Source organism: Colobus angolensis, unplaced genomic scaffold (assembly GCF_000951035.1).
Source record: "Colobus angolensis palliatus isolate OR3802 unplaced genomic scaffold, Cang.pa_1.0 Scaffold158, whole genome shotgun sequence".
Classification (NCBI taxonomy): Eukaryota; Metazoa; Chordata; class Mammalia; order Primates; family Cercopithecidae; genus Colobus; species Colobus angolensis.
The window spans coordinates 8,522,473-8,541,619 of NW_012114688.1; positions in this window are offsets into that span (position 1 = coordinate 8,522,473).

A 19,147-nucleotide genomic window follows, 5' to 3' on the forward strand; every position below is an offset into this window, starting at 1 on the left:
CTTCCTTTCTTTCTTTCTTTCTTTCTTTCTTTCTTTCTTTCTTTCTTTCTTTCTTTCTTTCTTTCTTTCTTTCTTTCTTTCTTTCTTTCTTTCATCTCACTCTATCCCCCAGGCTGGAATGCAGTGGCTCGATCTCGGTTAACTACACCCTTCACCTCCCGGGTTCAAGTGCCTCCCGGGTAGCAGTTACGATCACTTGCTTCTCTTCATCTCCCCTATACTTAACCCAAACTTCACTGAATAATTTCTACTTAACCACCAACACTCTGATTAGGTTATAAAATTAGTGAATATTTCCATTCAAAAAGAAAATTTGGATATGTCCTGAGATCTATCAGTATTATACTCTGTTAGACAATTTAGCTGATTAAATAATCTTTGTGTCTGTTAATGTAACAAATTTGTCATCCAGTATTGATGAGAGACAGACCACTCTAGAAGGGTCACAGATAGAGCCAAAATAGATAGGCATTTGGGCACATGCTAAAATTATAGATGCATATGTACTAAAGAAAGAACTTTTTGGTCTTTTTTTTTTTTTTTTTTTGGCTCTAGTTTAGCATTAATTCTTCAGGGAAATTTAAAATCCCTATTATTGTTCACTTTCATAATGGTTGTATAAGGCACTCAATGGACCAGTTATCCAGTAAAACAACTATAATTTGTGAAGGTTATGTATTTTAAAAAGTAACCATTTAAGGTCTCTGAAAATTTTACCAAAGGCATTTAACAATTAAGAAACGTGTTCAAGAAAATCTGGTAAAGTTCAGTCATGACGGTGAGAGTCTATTGCCCTTGAGTCATTACCAGTTTGCTCCTTCTCCTGCTCCTCTGCTCCAGGAAGTTCTGCCTAAGAAGATGGTGCTCCCTTTTCACCAAGCTCACAGTGAAAGGCTAAAGTAACTTCATGGTATGATCAGGCTATCAGTATTTTTCATAATCTCCAGCCTGTGTTACTGATGTTCAATTCCAGGCAAATGCCAACAAGGATTTGAGCATGTCCTTTCTCCACCCAGTCGGTTATCAGAGGGTACATCTGTACTCCATGGATTCTTAATTCCTCCTTGCATTCAATGCCAACTATTGTGTTGCTTGAAAATTGACTAAAACTAGTGCTGAAACGTAACATGTGAACGCATAAGTAGAACACAGTGTGATAGCTTAAGATTCAGTAGGTGTTTTTTACAGATTTGATAAATTAATTAATAATAAGAGGTTATAATAATATGGGAAAAAGAAGAAATCCCTCACTAACATTATTTTAATGCTGTAACGTAACTATAGATATAGATATTCCATGAAAGAGATTCAGAATCATGTTGTATATCACTTAAAGGTCTATAAAGAGTTCTTGTTTTTCCAGATCAGAAGTTTATGAAAATGATTCACACAGGCATTAAGCAGCAGCTTGAGTAATTGGATCCAATGAAGGAATAGAACTGTTTAGTGGTTAAGAACCTGAATCATGCTTGATAATTAGATAATGTGTGTTTCATTCTAGGGATGTGAATTGTGAGACTGCCTCATATAAAGGGTATAATGATTTAGCAAAACCAGAAGAGGAACCTACTTGTGTCTTACTCTGCTAAGAAAAGTAGCCTTAGTCGAGCGTGATGATGTGTCTGTAGTACCAGCTACTTGGGAGGCTGAGACAGGAGAAGTACTTGAGCCCAGGAGTTGGAAGCTGCATGAGCTAAGACCCTACTACTACACTCCAGCCTAGGTGGCAGAATTAGATCCTATCTCGAAAGAATGTTTAAAAAGAAAAGAAAAATAGCCTTGGATGTCTACAACAGCCAATACATCTAACCTAATCTCTATTGACATGAAGCCTCAGCTAGTTAAGAAGCAAATCCCAAAACTATTCGGGTAAAATATCCCAAATCGCATTGGATGATAAACCTGAATTATCAGGTTTTGAATTGCTGAAAAACACATAATTGTGTCTTTTGTGAATGACTATGCTTAATCTTGGGCAGATTTAAAATTAAATTTTAAATGATGGGATAAATCAAATCCATAGTATTTGTAGTTTTGTGTTATATTTGGAAATATTCTATGCATATTTAGTATTTTGAGTATTTATAACATTAAAGAAGATTTGGCATTTTAGGAGTGTAATTTGGCAATGTAAAGTTTTTAGCAGATTAGACTTGTAATTTATTTGTCACTAATTGTGATTCTTTATTCCAAGCTTTTCTTAAATTTGTGAAAAATTGTTAGTATTTTGAAGGATATTAAAATTATTAGTTTAATTTTTAACTTATAAGTACCACATAAGAACTTATTAGACAATCAATGTACTTAAATAATAAGATCAAAATACCAAATTTATGTGTAGTTTAAAATGTTTAAAAATGTTAAATAAGTAAAACTTCTCCTAAAATTAATTATTGGCATGCTGGATTTATAAACAGAATAACATGATATATTTAAATTAGAAGAATAGGGAAAAATTAGGTTTTTAAATTTTTCAATTAATAAGCTATTAATAATATAGATATTGAATAGCATTTCTTTTGTATGAAAGTTACCTTCAAAGACAGAAAAAATCTCATATTGATACTCTTTTTGACTCAATTAAGTTACACAAGGCTGTATGGAGTAAATAAATAATTGTTAACACATATTTTAGTTGTTTCAAAGGGTTATTACTTATTTAAATGTGTTATTTAATGTAATCAAAATAAGTATGTATCTTTTTTTTTTTTTTTTTTTTTGCAGGGTCTCACTCTGTCACCCAGGCTGGAGTGCAGTGGCCTGATCTTGACCTCCTGCAACCTCTGCCTCCTGTGTTCAAGCAATCCTCCTACCTCAGTTTCCTGAGTAGTTGGGATTACAGGCACCCACCATTTTTTTTTTTTTTTTTTGTATTTTTCATACAGACAGGGTTTCACCATGTTTCTCAGCCGAGTCTTGAGCTCCTGAATTCAAGCAATCCACTAGCCTCAGCCTCCCAAAGTGTTGGAATTAGAGGAAATATATATTTTGAGATGGTTTCTCTGTCATGCAGGTTGGAGTGCAGTGGCGTGATCTCAGCTCACTGCAACCTCCACCTCCTGGGTTCAAGCAATTCTCCTGCTTCAGCCTCCTGAGTATCTGGGATTACAGGTGCCCACCACCATGCCTGGCAAATTTTTGTATTTTTAGTAGAGATGGGGTTTCACCATGTTGGCCAAGCTGGTCTTGAACTCCTGACATCAAGTGATCTGCCTGCCTCAGCCTTCCAAAGTGTTGGGATTACAGGCGTGAGCCACCGTGCCTCACTGGAAATATGTATCTTTTTAATGAATAGCTCTTCTTACCTGCTTCTAAGAAGTAATAAGCCAAATTCCACATAGATTTCTAAATTATTTTTTTGATTTCTCAATATGTTTTCACTCCATTCGCAGAAACTCTTTTCAATGTTTACTTAGATATAATTGAGTTTAGATTCAGAAACTACATTTCTGAGTAAACAGTTTCTCAATAGTAGTTTCTGAATTCTATTGAGGTTCTATTTTTCTTGAAATTTTTATGTGTCTCTCTTTTTCTCTAAACACACTTCAATTAATATTATGAATACATACTCAGCTAAGAGAGTTTGAAGGTAAGACAAAAGATAATTCAACAAATACAAAACATTTTGTTATGAAGGGACATCTGTGGAAGCTCTTGGAGGTAATGCCCCCGACCTCTAGCTCATAACTAGTAATGAGGATACATTTGAAAACAAAAGTGCTCTGTCTGTAATTTGTTCTGTAATTCAAATGTTGATTCTTAGACATGCAACACAATAGTTGTCACTGAATGCAAGGAGGAATTAAGAATCACATGATGCATATGGCAAGTACTTTGCTCCCCTTACTCCTTCTTCCTCTTCCCTCAATATCAAACAGAAACAACAAGTTCAATAACAACAAACTGATATTCATTTTATTAATATCCCCCAATAGTTTTAAAAAACATATTCTGGATTGCTTATTACTTTGTCTTTTGGGTTCACCGCCAGTTTTTAAAATCTTTTTTAACTTGTTGTAAAATACATATAACATAAAACTTACCATCTTACCCCTTTTTCAGTGTACAGTTCAATGGTATTAAGCACATTCGTAATATGCAACCAACACCACCGTTCGTCTCCATAACTCTTTTCATCTTGTAAAACTGAAACTCTTCTCATTAAACAATAATTACCCATGCCTCCCTGCTCCCAACCCCTGCAACCACTGTTTCTGTTTCTATGATTTTAATTACTCTAATTGCTTCATGTAAGTGGAATCATACAGTGTTTGTCTTTTCGTTTCTGGTTAATTTCCTCAGGCTTAATCTATGTTATAGCATATGTCAGAATTTCCTTTCTTTTTGAGGCTGAATAATATTCCATTGTATATATGCGTGTGTGTGTTTGTGTGTGTGTGTGTGTGTGTGAACGTGTGTCATGTCTTGCTTAACAACAGGGATACATTCTGAAAAATGGCTGGTCAGGAGTTTCCATCACTGGGTGAACATCCTTTAGTGCAGCAGTCCCCAGCGTTTTTATTTTTTCCATGGATTGGTGATTGTGGGAGATGGTTCCAGGATGAAACTGCTCCACCTCAGATCATCAGGCATTAGTCAAATTCTCATAAGTGAGGTGCAACCTAGATCCTTCACATGCGCAGTTCATAATAGGGCTCATGCTCCTATGAAAATCTAATGCCTCACCTGACCTGAGCTCAGGCAGTAATGCTGGACTGCCCACCAGTCACCTCCTGCTGTGCAGTCTGGATCCTAAGAGGCCAGAGATCAGTACTGATCCGTGGCTCAGGGGTTGGGGACACCTGTTTTGTGTATTCACAACGGTATAACCTACCACACACATAGACTATGTTGTAAGGCCTATTGTTCCTAGGCTACAAATCTGCACAGCAAGTGACTGTAGTGAATAGTGTAAAGAAGTAAGAACACAATGGTAGTGGCCGTGTGATAGAAATCTTTCAGTTCCATTATCGTTTTATAGGACCACTGTCGTACATACCATTGACTGAAACATCGTGATGCAGGAAGTGACTACATATCCACATTTTATCTGTTAATTGACACTTGTGCTGCTCACACTTTTTGGCTATTGTGAATAATGCTGCCATAAACATGTATACAAATATTTCTTTGAGATTCTGCTTTTAGTTAATTTGGGTATATACCCAAAAGTGGAATTGTTGCATCATATGCTAATTCTATTTTTAATTTTTTAAGAAATTGTCATACTGTTTTCCACAGCAGCTGCACCAATTTACATTCTCTCTATTGGTGAAAAAGGGTTCCAATTTCTCCACATCATCATCAACACTTGTTTTTTAGTTTTTTTGTTTTTGTTTCGTTTTGTTTTTAATGGCCATCCTGAGATGTCGTGTGGTATCTCATTGTAGTTTTGATTTGCATTTCCCGATTGATTAGTGATGTTGAGCATCCTTTCATCTGCTTATTGTCTATTCCTATATTTTCTTTGGAGAAATGTCTATTCAAGTTCCTTGCCCATTTCTTAATTCAATTGTTTGTTGTTTTCCCGTCATTGAGTTTTAGAAATTCTTAATATATTCTGAATATTAGTCTTTCATCACAAATATAATTTGCAAATCTTTTCTCCCATTCTGTGAGTTGCCTTTTAACTGTGTTAATAGTGTCTTTTGCTGCATATTTTTTAAAATTTCCATTAAGTCAAATTTGTTTGTTGTTTTACTTGGTTGCCTATGCTTTGTGTCATATGTAAGAAATTAATGCCAAATCCAGTGTTCTGAAGCTCTTGCTCTACGTCTTCTTCTAAGAGTTTTATATCTTTAAGTCTTACATTTAGACCTTTGATCCATTAAGTTAATTTTTATATATGGTCTTAAGAATCCAACTTCATTATTTTTCATGCAGATATCTAGTTTTCCCAGTACCATTTGTTGATAAGACTGTTCTTTACCAATGAGTGGTCATGGTACCCCTGTCAAAAATCATTTGACCATGTATGTGAAGGTTTATTTCTGTGTCATCCAATTGTTATTCCATTGTTCTATACATCTGTCATTATGCCAATACCACACTGTTTGATTACTTTAGCATTGTAGTAAGTTTGAAATCAGAAAGTGTGAATCCTCCAACTTGTAGTAAGTTTGAAATCAGAAAGTGTGAATCCTCCAACTTTGTTCTTTTTCAAGACTGTTTTGGCTGTTTAAGATCTCCTGAGAATCCATTTGAATTTTGGAATGGAGTTTTCTATTTCTGCAAAAAATATATATATACATATTATTGGGGTTTTAATAGGAATTGCATTGAAGCTATATATTACTTTGGGTAATACTGACATCCTAACAATATTGCCTTCCAATCAATGAACATGAGAGGTAGTTTCATTGATTTATGTGTTTTTAAATTTACTTCTGCAGTGTGTTTATGTTTTCATTGTACAAGTTTTTCAACCCCTGTGTTAAGTTCATTTCTAAGTTTTTTTAATGATACTGTAAATGGAATTCATTGAAATGCCAAATTTGGGGCATTAAAAGCAAGCTGAACCACACAGGCTTAAATTAAAGCCTCAAAATTTACCAATTTTATGATGTACAGAAGGATTCTGAGCCACTCTCTGCCTCTGTTTTCTTCTCATCTTTACAGTGGAAAAAGTAGAAGTCCCCATCCCACAGGATTGTGATGAGGTTTACATCTATAAAGTCTTAGAACATTGCCTGGAACATATGAGATACTTACAGCCCATTAGATATTTTGATAATACTAAGAACAATGGACCAAAATCGTCCCTGTTTTCAAGTAGCTTACAGTCTTAGGTAAATTAACGCAAAATTCTGAAAACCCATTCAATAACAGACTGAAATGAAACAATTGCAGGGTTTTTTTTGGCCTTCAAGAGGTGTTCATTCTCCCTGGCTCAGAAATCCTCACTATCTCCCTATAGATTACAGTTTAATTTCAAATGCTGAAATTTGATGTAAGCAAAGAGAATGGAACACTGGTTTGCAAGTTGATGTTTCACAAATCTCACATAAAACTATCCACTGCTGCATAAGACTTTCCCATAGATATTAGCTGCTGGATATTGTTCATACTGTCTTCACTGCCTTGGATGCTGCCATTTCCACCAATTTCAATCATTAATACCCGAATCAAATGCAACTTGAAATTTATTCCCACCCGATTTAACATATTCTCTCCTTTCACGGAACTCCCATAACGTTGTGCATCTTTCTAATAGCACTTAATTGGTCCTGATTTACATTATGCTTATTTGTTCCCATGTGGTCACTTTCTAGTTGACCTTATTTCTTTGTTTTTTCCATTTCTTTAATCTCCCCTCCCTGTGGTATTTTGAATGACATAATTCTCAATAAATGTTTTAAAATAAACATGCTGAATTTTTGATGTGGACATCAAATCTATCAGTAAACTTAATGAAAACTAGTTGTACCAAAACCAGTTAGTCCAATGTATCATATTTTGGCCTTTTCATATGTGTTGAATTTCATCAGTGTGTAATTATCAAAGTGATGTGATGCAAGGAAGAATGATGAAGCTTATTTGAGCACTTACTCTATGCCAGGCATATTATTCTACATTTTACTCATAACAACCTTTGTTTTATGAATTAAAAAAAAAAAAAATCAAAAGAGAGTTTAAGTAACCTACCCAGCATCACACAGCTAATAAATAAATAACTCGGCAAAAGATACAGGTTTATAGAGCTCAAAATCCATGAGTTTTGTCTTTTTCATTTCCTCCTCCTTGTCCTACTCCTCTTACTGTTCCTCGTTCTTCGTTTCCTGCAACACAAGCCTGCCATAAAAAATGTTGCCATGGACATTTGAACCAGAATTCAACAATGGAAAATATCAGATAATTAAGAATCACTCAAAAAGATAAAAATTAGTAAATGTTATTAATGTTTCTCCACTTAAAAAAACTGCTGCAAGCAAATCTGTTTTATTTTAATTGAAGTGACTCCATCATTTCCAATTATATTGAGTTTGATAAAATACACCTAGAAATGGGAAATTCATGGATGAGGAAGGCAAATCTTCTTGATATGTAGTTATTGACTTACTTAACATTAGCTCATGAATATGAGTACTACTTATCTCTTGTTATCTCAATAAAAATAAATTTTACCAAAGTAAAGAACAAATAAGAAATAATAAAAGACTAAACAAAATCAAATTTATCAGCACTTAAAAGCCAGTATAAAGTACATTGAAAACTGTCATATCCTAAAATATAAACTAAACATATATCCCCTCTTCCACAAAACACCTAAATCATAGAGTACATGGACTGTGACCATAATGGAAAAAGATGTTCTTTTAAGTGGTAGGATTTCTAGCAACTTATCTCTGTAGTCCCTTTAGAAATACATACTTTTTAAAAAGACCACTATAGGCTCATTTGATGATTACAGATTATTGATAAATTTGACTTTGAGATGGACTGCAAAACATATATACAGAGGAGGCATGTAAAATGTGAGCACTGTGTCTAATTTTAGTAGTTTGACCTAGTACTATACAATTAAAGCTCAAGAAATCTCTGATATCAATGCTGTCTTTCACTGTTCCAAGCACCTAGATTTAACAAATGTAGTAGAAATCATACCTCAGGCACACCTTGGCACACCAGAGGTGGAACTGCTATCTAAATCTTCACCTGGCATCATTGTAGAACTCTTACATACTTTGTTTCTTGATTCAGAAAAGCAGGAGACTAGCTGAAAAGTAAAGTAAGAAGAACAGTATTTGAGTTTTGATGGAAACAATGTCTCTCTTTCTGCTTCATACTTATTCCAGGCACCCTTTAGAGCTCAATGTGTTTGAAACGTAATAAAGGCTGAACAGAGAGCTGTTATGTATTGCACAAACTTTCTGTAGCTTCCAGTGAGGCAGTCATTCTCTGAATCCTTCAGAGTTCTAAAATAAAGAAAAAAGGAGGCCTAGATGATCATCATGTGGCACGAATAAGGAATAAATCGATGAAAAGAAGAAGTGATTTCTATAGAAAATATCCTTAAAAATTTTGAAAAGGAGGACAGGAAAAATAACATCTAATACAAAAAAAAAAACTCAGTAAACGTTATTTTGTTATGTGTTTGTTTATTAGGACTTATCTAGTTTGTTCAATATTTTGTGCCCAGATCCTAGCCTGATGCCAGGCATATAATGGGGACTTAATGAAGATATTTTAATGAATGAGTGAATGTTTCACAATCCAGTGTTCTGGTTATTATTTCTAGGCTGTTCTCAAATTTGTATATCTCAAGTTATATAAATACAATGCAAGCCAATGTCTTTCAAATGAGATTTTAAAGCATAACCTACTTGCAGTCTACATGACAAAAGAATTTTAGTTTGAAGACACTTGCTTATTTCATGGACGGATTAAAAAAGGAGTGTTCTTCCAAAGATTTGTTTCTGAATGAAGGAGGGAAATATAATGTCTAATTCTGTATTATATATTCAACATGTCCTATTTTATTTAACCTATACAATCTGTTTATAAGTTAGCTACTATTATCCTTTCCACAAAGGAGAGAACTGAATTACATAACTTGCCCAAGCTTAAAAGCTAGTCAATGTAATGGTGTGAGCCCTAAAATCATTGTGTATAGCTCTAAAACCTATGCTCTTACCATCACACTATATACTATCGAGATGGCATCTTGTAAGACAAGACAAAGCTACTTTAAATCAAGAGAAACTGCCTCTGAGTAGTCAAGTCTTAACAGACTATTATTTTTCCTTGATGTCTTTTCTATTTTAAAGCAGCAATACTTTTAGGGTGATGTATAAAATGTAACTAAAAGTGGTGAGTAGATTAAGAAATTTACATTGCACTCTCCAGCAAGTACAAATTATATCTCATCCAGTTTTCATGTGAGGATATTTATCAGAATTTATTTTCAAGGATTACCATACAAAGATAGATAGATAGATAGATAGATAGATAGATAGATAGATAGATAGATAGATAGATAGATAGTGATAGCCCATTCAATATGCTCTTCCTACAATTCAACTTTGACATATCTCGATTAAGAGGAGGCAGATTTTTCTACCCCTAAGACCAGTCTGAGCAACATAATGAGACCCCATCTCTACATAAAAATGTTTCAAAAATTATCTGGGCATGATGGCATGGGCCTGTAGTCCCAGCTACTACGGAGGCTGAGAATCACTTGAGCACAGGAGTTCGAGGAGGCAGTGAACCATAATCGCTCCACAACACTCCAGCCTGGGCGACAAAGCAATTAACACAGGAAGCTTGTCTAAACACCACTGATAGAACAGAGGCATCTGCTTCCACCCTTTACTGAAGTTCCATTGAAAGGACATTATATATACATACCTCACAAGGATAGATAGAATGGGAGAGTAGCAGTATAGTGGCCGTGATAATGTACCTCTCTGATCTCCTACTGTGGGAAGCATAAATGATGAACAGCTCAGCTGTTTCACTCTGAAATCCATCACTGCATTCATCCAGAGGCTACATTTCCCATAAGCTGCTAAGTTGTTCCTGGTCAAAGAGTGATCTCTGTAGGAATACTAAGGTCAGGTCCTGGGAGATGTGGTACTCCCCTGAGGGTTGACTTTGGCTAGATCAATCCCATCAAGTTTGCTGAACTCTTAAAAAAATGCGTTGCTGTTGAAGACTCTTCCACTTAGCCTTTCTTTCTTCCTTGCTTTTCCTCTCTCCTTCAAAAGTATCAGACCAGCATAATGGTCTAACAGCCCTCCCAGCTTCCTTCAGGTTCCTCCTAATTTTTCTTCGGAGGCATTTCCTATAAGTAATAATATATTTCTGACATGTCTAAGTCTATCTTGGTGTCTTTTGCTCAGATGACCTCAAACTAGCACAAGCAGTATGAAAGTTCAGAAATTTGGGGAAGAGGGAAAGGATACAAAGTGTTAAGCTACTTAGCAAAGTTTTTTTAAAAAAGCTAAAACCCAAAAGCCTGCATAGGAATGACAAAAAGAAATGAGCAAGTTCACGGCACAAAAACCATAGAAATGTGCATAAATTAAGAGCATGAAGTATTAAAGACGATGGTGTTTTGGATATGTCTGATGCAGGAACATTGACTGGAAGTCTAAATAAGGAGACTCCCAACAACCAGGTTCACCTCCACTTCTTACAGCCAGAAGACACTCCTTCCTCTCCCAGAGGAGAGCTTGTGGGTGAGGCACTGAACTAAAAATGAAAGGGCAAAACTATTTTAGAAATCATCTTTATTTAATCCCCCCAAACTGAATGACAAGATTGTTATGGACTGAGTGTTTGTGACCTGGTCCCCCATCCCAAAATTCATACATTTAAATTCTAATTGCCAATGTAATGGTACTAGCAGCTGGAGCTTTGGGGAGGGAATTAGATCATGAAGTGGAACCCTTATAAGAGAGATCTGAGAGCTAGTGCTTGCTCGTCACCCCGTCCACCACCACCTGAAGATACAGGACAAGACAGTCATCAGCAAACTGTGAAGATGCCCAAGACACTGGATCTCCCTGCACCTTCATCTTGGACTTCCAAGCCTTTAGAACTGCAAGAAATACATTTCTGTGGCTCAACTCACACAATCTATGGTCTTCCATTATAGCAGCCCAAACTGACTAAGAAAAAGACTTTCTAGATAAAAGAGACAGAGACAGAGTGAGAGAGGGAGGGAGGGAGGGAGGGAGGGAGGGAGGAAAGAAGGAAGGAAGGAAGGAAGGAAGGAAGGAAGGAAGGAAGGAAGGAAGGAAGGAAGGAAGGAAGGAAGAAAGGAAGGAGGAGGAAAAAAGCACTCTGAGGCATTAGGATTGGCAGATTTAGCAAATAAAATACAAGATACCCAGTAAAATTTGAATTTTAAATAAACAACAAACAATCTTTTCATATATATGTTCCATGCAGTATTTAGAACATACTTCAAATATTTGTTATGTATCTAAAATTCAAATTTAAGCCCAGCATGATGGCATATCCCTGTAGTACCAGCTACTCTGGAGACTGGGGCAGGAGAATCACTTAAGCCCCCAAATTCGAGGTTATAGCGAGCTATGAACATGCCACCACACTCCAGCCTGAGCAATAGAGCAAGATCCTGTCTCTAAAATTAAAAAAAAACAAGAACACAGAGTTAATTTTGTTGCATGTTGTATATGGAACTCTGTGAGATATGTAATTGATAAAAATTTCAAAATACTCAAGATAAAGAGGTCTTAAAATCTTACAGAAAAAGAAATTAAAGGAATCAGATACAGAAATGTCATCTGGCTTTCCAAAAGCAACTACAAAAAAAGATATACAAAAATTGAGCAATGCCGTTAAAATTCTGGGGGCAAAAATTTCATCCTAGAATTCTATACCCCGACAAATTGAGTTAGTTTGGATATTCTTAGACATGTGATGTCTCAATACATTTACTCCTGTAGCCATAGTGGTATAAATTGGGCATTGACGGAAATAAAATTATAATACAACCACCTGGCTAGACTGAAGCAAGTAAGAGAAATGGAAGGTAGCAGGAGGCTCAGAGACAGTGCTGGAAAATGTGGTATTTAGCTCCTACGAGGGAACCAAATGTCCCTGCTTCTTTGTATTAACTCTTGTGTGTAGCCTCCTCTGGCATTGCACTGGAGTTTATCTGGATGACCAACAGAGTATGATAGAGAATAAGTCACACCCAAGATTAGGTGATATAAAGTCATAGTATCTTTTATTACTCAACATCACTATGTGCATGCCCTAGGGAAGCCAACTGCCATGCCTTGAGAACACACAGAGTCTCCCTTGGAGTGGTCCATGTGCCAACAGCCTCTCTTGGAATCATGTCATCCAGTCCCAGTCAAAGATTCAAATGATACAATCCCAGTTCAAGTGCAACTTCCTGAGACACCCTGAGACAAAACCAGCCAATGATCTGGGTCCCAGTTTACTGACAGAGAGATAATAAATGTGTGTTGTGTGAAGCCACTACATGTTGGCATAATTTGTTACTAAGTAATAGATAACTAATATAAAAGGAAATGGTTCAATATCTCAGTGTTCTATAATAGTCAAAAAGAGCAGTAGAAGCTTTATTTTTCAATTTTAAAAATTTTGTTAGTGTAAATATCAAAGGAAATATCTAAAAGATAGCAAAGTGTTATCTATAGAGGGGGATTCTAAATCTGTGGGCAGAAGGGGCAGATGGCTATGATTTTTTGCTGGAATTATTTTTTATAAACTACTACTATAACTTTTAACATTCATTTTTAATGAATACTAGATGTGTGATTTAATAGTAAATGGATAAGTTTATTTACTACAGAAAATGTAGTTATTCCATGAAATGACTGTGTTTAAATTCTTAATTTTGGTAAAATTTTAGTCCTTACTAGAGTAAGAACTAACAAGAAATCCACGTAAACGTTAAAGAAATAAAGTAAAAATAACCAGATCTTTCTAGTTATATCTGGCACAAAGTAGGTGTTCAATAGCTGCTAAATAATAGTTGTGTCTTTACCATTAATATTATTATACATTTTGCATTATATAAAGTAACACTGATTCCCCATCCAACTGGCTAAAAGGGAGATGAAAACAGAGTTTAATTCTGGAAGAACCGAGTAGGGTAATTTTTAATTTTTTTGTTAATTGTGTTAACAAGACAATCTATTATTTTTTTGTCTATTTTCATTTTTCAGTCACTTAGGTCACTGTTTCCTTTCATCAGCATAGATAATTGAGCTGACTTCATGTTTGGTTGAACCAGCAGCAGGGACCTAACACAATGAATTATCATCTGTCTCTCCGGATACTTACCAAAACAATGAAGTGATCCCCTGCCTCCCTATTGAACAATGCAGCTCCGAGGCTGTTTTGGATAACAAAATACAAATTCCTTAGATTTCAGAAGTGACTCCTTAATACTGTTTTAATAATAATAGCAACCACATGACTTTTAAGCACTCCAACTGGAACATTAAATCCCAAGCCAGTTCATAGGTTGACCTCAATGATAAACAGTGTATACTTTTCACATGCAGTGTAAGTCAAGAATACCAGCTAGATACTTCTGTTCAAACTATCGCCTCTCATACCTACCAATATCTCTGCTATTTCATTATGAAATGGTATATTCACATGGGGAAATTGTTCAAGGTTTTTGTAAGATTCACATATTCTTGGGAATGACACTGTTTTAAGATAGGGGTCTTCACGCCTCAAAATTGTATGATCATTGCTAAAGAAAGAAGGTACCAATGGTAAAAGCAGTGACTGATGTTGTGTGAGAAGATCTTGAACTAGCTGTAATTGGATCTATCTATCTATCTATCTATCTATCTAACTATCTATCTATCTATCTATCTATCTATCTATCTATCTATCTATCTATCTATATATATGGGGTCCAGAGAGCCTTTCAAAAATACAAACAACCAAACACCACCCATCTTGTATTATAATTTATTAGATCTTGGATATTCACCATATGTCATTTCCCCCACCCCTCCCAGAAAAGTTCCCCAGTTAACTATATAGTCAGAGTTAGCTATGATGAAAAACAATATTTAATATCAACTGAGCTATCAGGATCAACTGTTTGATAAGTTAGGAAATGATACACATGCACACAAATTAAAATCATGCCTCTGTTAAGAAGCCTCTCCTTATACCATGTATCATTTTCACCTAACAAATCCTAATTATTTAAAGTGCCACACAGCTCTGGAAGATAAAGCAAGCAATTCAATAAAACCTCATAATTTGGAGATACTATGTTCTCTTTTTTCCCACAGTGACTTTTCTTAACTTGAAGCTAACTAGTGCTAAGGCTCTATAGCTCTCCCAAAATGACAGATGTTACCCTTGAAGGGAAGAGACCATGCTTGTTTACCTCCTCTCCCTCCAAAGGCACGATGAAAATAACTAGTTAGGATCAAGAATGTCATTCTGTGATCTCTAGGATCTTTCTCCCTTGCCTTTGCAGGGTATGAGAAGTCTAAACATTCTGCTGCTTAGTATATTCCAGATGATGAGTGCCACTACCAAGATTCAGACTTACTCCCAAACTCCCAAAAGGATCCTCTTTTTCTTCTCTCTATCCAAGAATCATCCAAGCAAGAAGGTGGGAGTAAAGATTGTTCTTAACCACGAACTCTTCAATTTTCTTTCTTCCTTTACTCTCCAGACTTCTAAATAGATAAGAAGTAGGGTGTTGGAAGAGAATATAGGAACTTTCTATTGGAATGTATCCACTTTCACATCTACAGGCTGTAAGTTTATATCTTTTCCCTGAGGAAAAAAAAAAAATACAGAAACCTTAAGTTTATGCTTTCTTGAGTTTAAAAGCTACTAAGTGGATTGACTTTGAACAAATTGCTTATATTTTCTATAACTCAGTTTCCACATCTGTAAGGGTCATAGACTTAATGATCTCAAACAATTCTATTAATTTCCCAAATATTTTGTTCCAAAATTCACCTGAATCTCTGGCCATGTCATACCTGTGCTGTCTGTTTTCAAGATGTGTTTTGGCAAGCTAAAGCCAGAGGAAGTGCACTGAAATGGGTCAAGCACTGGTGGTTGTCTTTGAAGAGACAAATTTGCTGTTAGAAGAATAAACTCTTGGATGTCAACTTGCATTGAGCATTATGGAACATTATTAACTATATTTTTAGTATTATTCTGGTGGAGATCTTATATCCCAATTTAAAAATTTAGCTTTTTGGATGCCTTTATTCTTCCTTTCTTCCCTCCCTCCCTCCTTCCTTCCTTTCTTTCTTGTTGTTGTTGTGCATTGGGTGTCCATACATGATGCTCTTAACTTATTTGTTAGTTATTGTATCTGCTACCCATTGCTATATAACGAACTAGCTCACACTCATTGTTGACATTGTTGTGGCTTACAACAATGGTCATTTAATCTTACTCAATAGCCTACAGATAGGCTTCACAATTTTTCTTCAGGCTGACTCATGAGTCAGCTGAAAACTGTTAAGTGGCTTTATTATGTTTATCCAGGCTCTATTACATTTTTGGGCCAGTTTGGACTTGCTTTCATAGTTGTAACAAGGATTTAAAAAGAAAGTAGAATAATGAATAATGTCAGTCACCTTATGGTCTGTAACAGAACTGACATGCCATCACTTCTCCACTTTTATTGTACAAAGTAAGTCTCAAAGCCTATCCAGATTCAAGGCATAGGTAAATAGACTCCACCTTCTCATGGGAAGGACTTCAAAGTCACATTGCAAGGGCATGAATACAAAGAAAGAACAAATTTAGGCCATTTTGACCATCGATTTATTAGAGTTAGTTAATTATTTTTAAAAAGAAAATAAATGTCTGAGAATCCACCACCTAAAAGAACAACTGAAACTTTGGCAACACTTAAGTGTAATAATATACTTTCCTCATGATGTCACTGCCCTTCTTCCCAATTCAAACCATCATCTGAATCACATGATCATCATTCACTTGCATTTATTTTTACATATTTTTATTGCATACATAAAAGTTACTTTTTGGTTGTTTTTAATTGTTGCAGCTTTACCATATAGTATTCAATCTTTCAGAGCTTTTCCCATTGAGCATTTTGTTACTAGTATTTGTCTATGCGTAACTATACATCCCTGTAATTCATTCATTTCAACTGCTATATAATATTCCAATGTGTGACTCCATTTCACTTTGCTGTTTATTTTTTGACATGATTCCCCTAAAATTTTCATTAAGATCTGTAAATCATCCTTAGTAACTTCAACATTTCAATGTGAAACACATCCTTCAATAAGGTCTTTTAATGAGGTAGTACCTGATTATCTCAACAATTATGTGGGCAAGACTCACATTTTCACTGTCCATAAAAATATTCCCACAAAAGCTAAGGTGGAGCGAAGGCATTCATTGTATCTCTCTTTCGTTGAAAATAACAACAACAATAAGGTGCAAAACAAATCAATTTCTAAACTCTTCAGCGATTTTTAACATTAGATTGTCTTTTGCTAGAAAAAGAAGAAGTTGCTTTGCAATCTCTATTTCCTGATGTGTGGCTGTAGACTTAAATAGCTGGATGTATCTTTTAATGGGTTGTCCTCAATGAAAGCCCAATAGTTTGTAAACACTGTACTTATAAGTATATACCTATGAATTGCTGTTTCAGAAATGACAGGCATTAAAGAGCTGCACTAACCCTCTGCCATTTCGGGACCAGTTCCAGAATATCTTATGTGCCAGTGGCCAGTGTGACTTAGTGGCTTGAATACACAGGATTCCAGATCTCTACTATTGAAGAGTTAATCTTCCTAATCCTGGATACAGAGCAGTTCCATTAGGCCCATTGATAAAATTGATTAGCTTTCTCTCTGCCTCATCTTGTTGAGATTTTACAGGCTATCATGTTAGCTATCATTATTGAAAACAGGACAGAGCTTTTGGTTCTTTGTTCCTTTTCCTGCTCCTCCCCTGCCGTCACTATATTGACAGAAACAGAACATGCTGCATGAAGTGGAGCACTTCTCTCTTCACAGACTTTTTACTGAGCCAAGTGTGTTTCATGCTCCTTGAGGCAGGTACTATTTCTCTAATTATAATTTTTCAATAACTAACGACATTCTGCGTATGGTGAGGGAAAAAAGAAAAAAGAGGTTTGGGGAAATTCAAAGAGCAGCTGCAAGTAGAGTGTATAAAATTGAGCAAGTACACAGCTGTATTAATCAGGGTTCTCCAGAAAAAGAAAACCTAATAAATAGGATATATGTATGTGTATATATATATATATGAGGAGATTTATTACGGAAAGTGGCTCACGTGATTGCCGAGGCCAAAAGTCTCCATATGACACCATATGCCATCTGCAAGCTGGAGAACCAGGAAAGCCACTGGTGTAATTCAGTCTATGTCTCTTTACTTTTTTTTAGACACACTGTGGCTACAGCTTAATTGGCCTTCCTTCAGATCCTTGACATAAAATGCTCAGAGCTTTCAGAGATGCTGCTTCATCTCACCGATGCTGTCCCCAAACTTTTCTCCCCCTAGTCCTTCACACAACCCCTGTCATAGCTAATTCCTACTCATACATCAGAACTCAGTTCAAAACTATTTCCTAATGATTTCCCTACTTGCCTAAGCTACATGCTCCCGTAGTACTTTACCCTTTACCCTCTGTATTAGTTCATTCTTGCACTGCTTTAAAGAACTACCCAAGGCTGGGTAATTTATGAAGAAAAGAAGTTTAATTGGGTCATGTTTCCACAGGCTGTACAGGAAGCATGGCTAGGGAGGCCTCAGGAAACGTGCAATCATGGCAGAAGGTGAAGAGGAAGTAAGCACAACTTACATGGCCAGAGTAGGAGGAACAGAGAGAAGGGGGTGGTGCTACACACTTTCAAACAATTAGATCTTGTGATAACATGCTCACTATCATGAGAATAGCACCAAAATGGAAATTCACCCGCATTATCCAATCACCTCCCACCAGGTCCCTCCTGCAACATGAAGAATTACAATGAAATTTACATGAGATTTGGGCAAGGACACAGACCCAAAGCATGTTGCCCTCACTACCCTACCATGCTTATAGTTAAATAATCACTAGTTTCATGTTAATCTCCTCAGCTAGAAATTAAGCTGAGGGCACTGAACATGTCTGTTTCTATTTACCTTCATGCTTTGCACACAATAGTCGTGCAATAAATGTTTATAGAATAAAGTAGTAAACGTACATACACTAAATAATTTTATTAAAATTACAGGAAGTTTACAATTCCTAGTATCTAGATACTTTTCAATAAGAATCTCTAATAATCATTAAATTCCTCTTCAGATGAAAACAATGACTGTTTTGCACTGGAAACTTTAAAAAAAGATTTACAAAAAGATCAAAGAACAGGAGAATGTAAAAGAGAAAGGGGAACAAAAAAAATAAAAGGGAGGCCTTTGGAGAATACAACTTTTGTTGTATGCTTATGCCAACATTGACTTCAATTGCTTTCAGCAGAGAGAGGAAACTAATTAGTAGAATAATCCTTGTTTCCCAGTTTGAAAGATTACTGTGATTGCTTTCCTCCAGTGCCATTCCAGGCCTTAATGGTTTTAAAGATTAATTAGCAGCATGTGAAAGCCAACTAGCTAATGGCTACATGTCACCTAAGTGCCCTGAAGAAGGTGTGTTCAC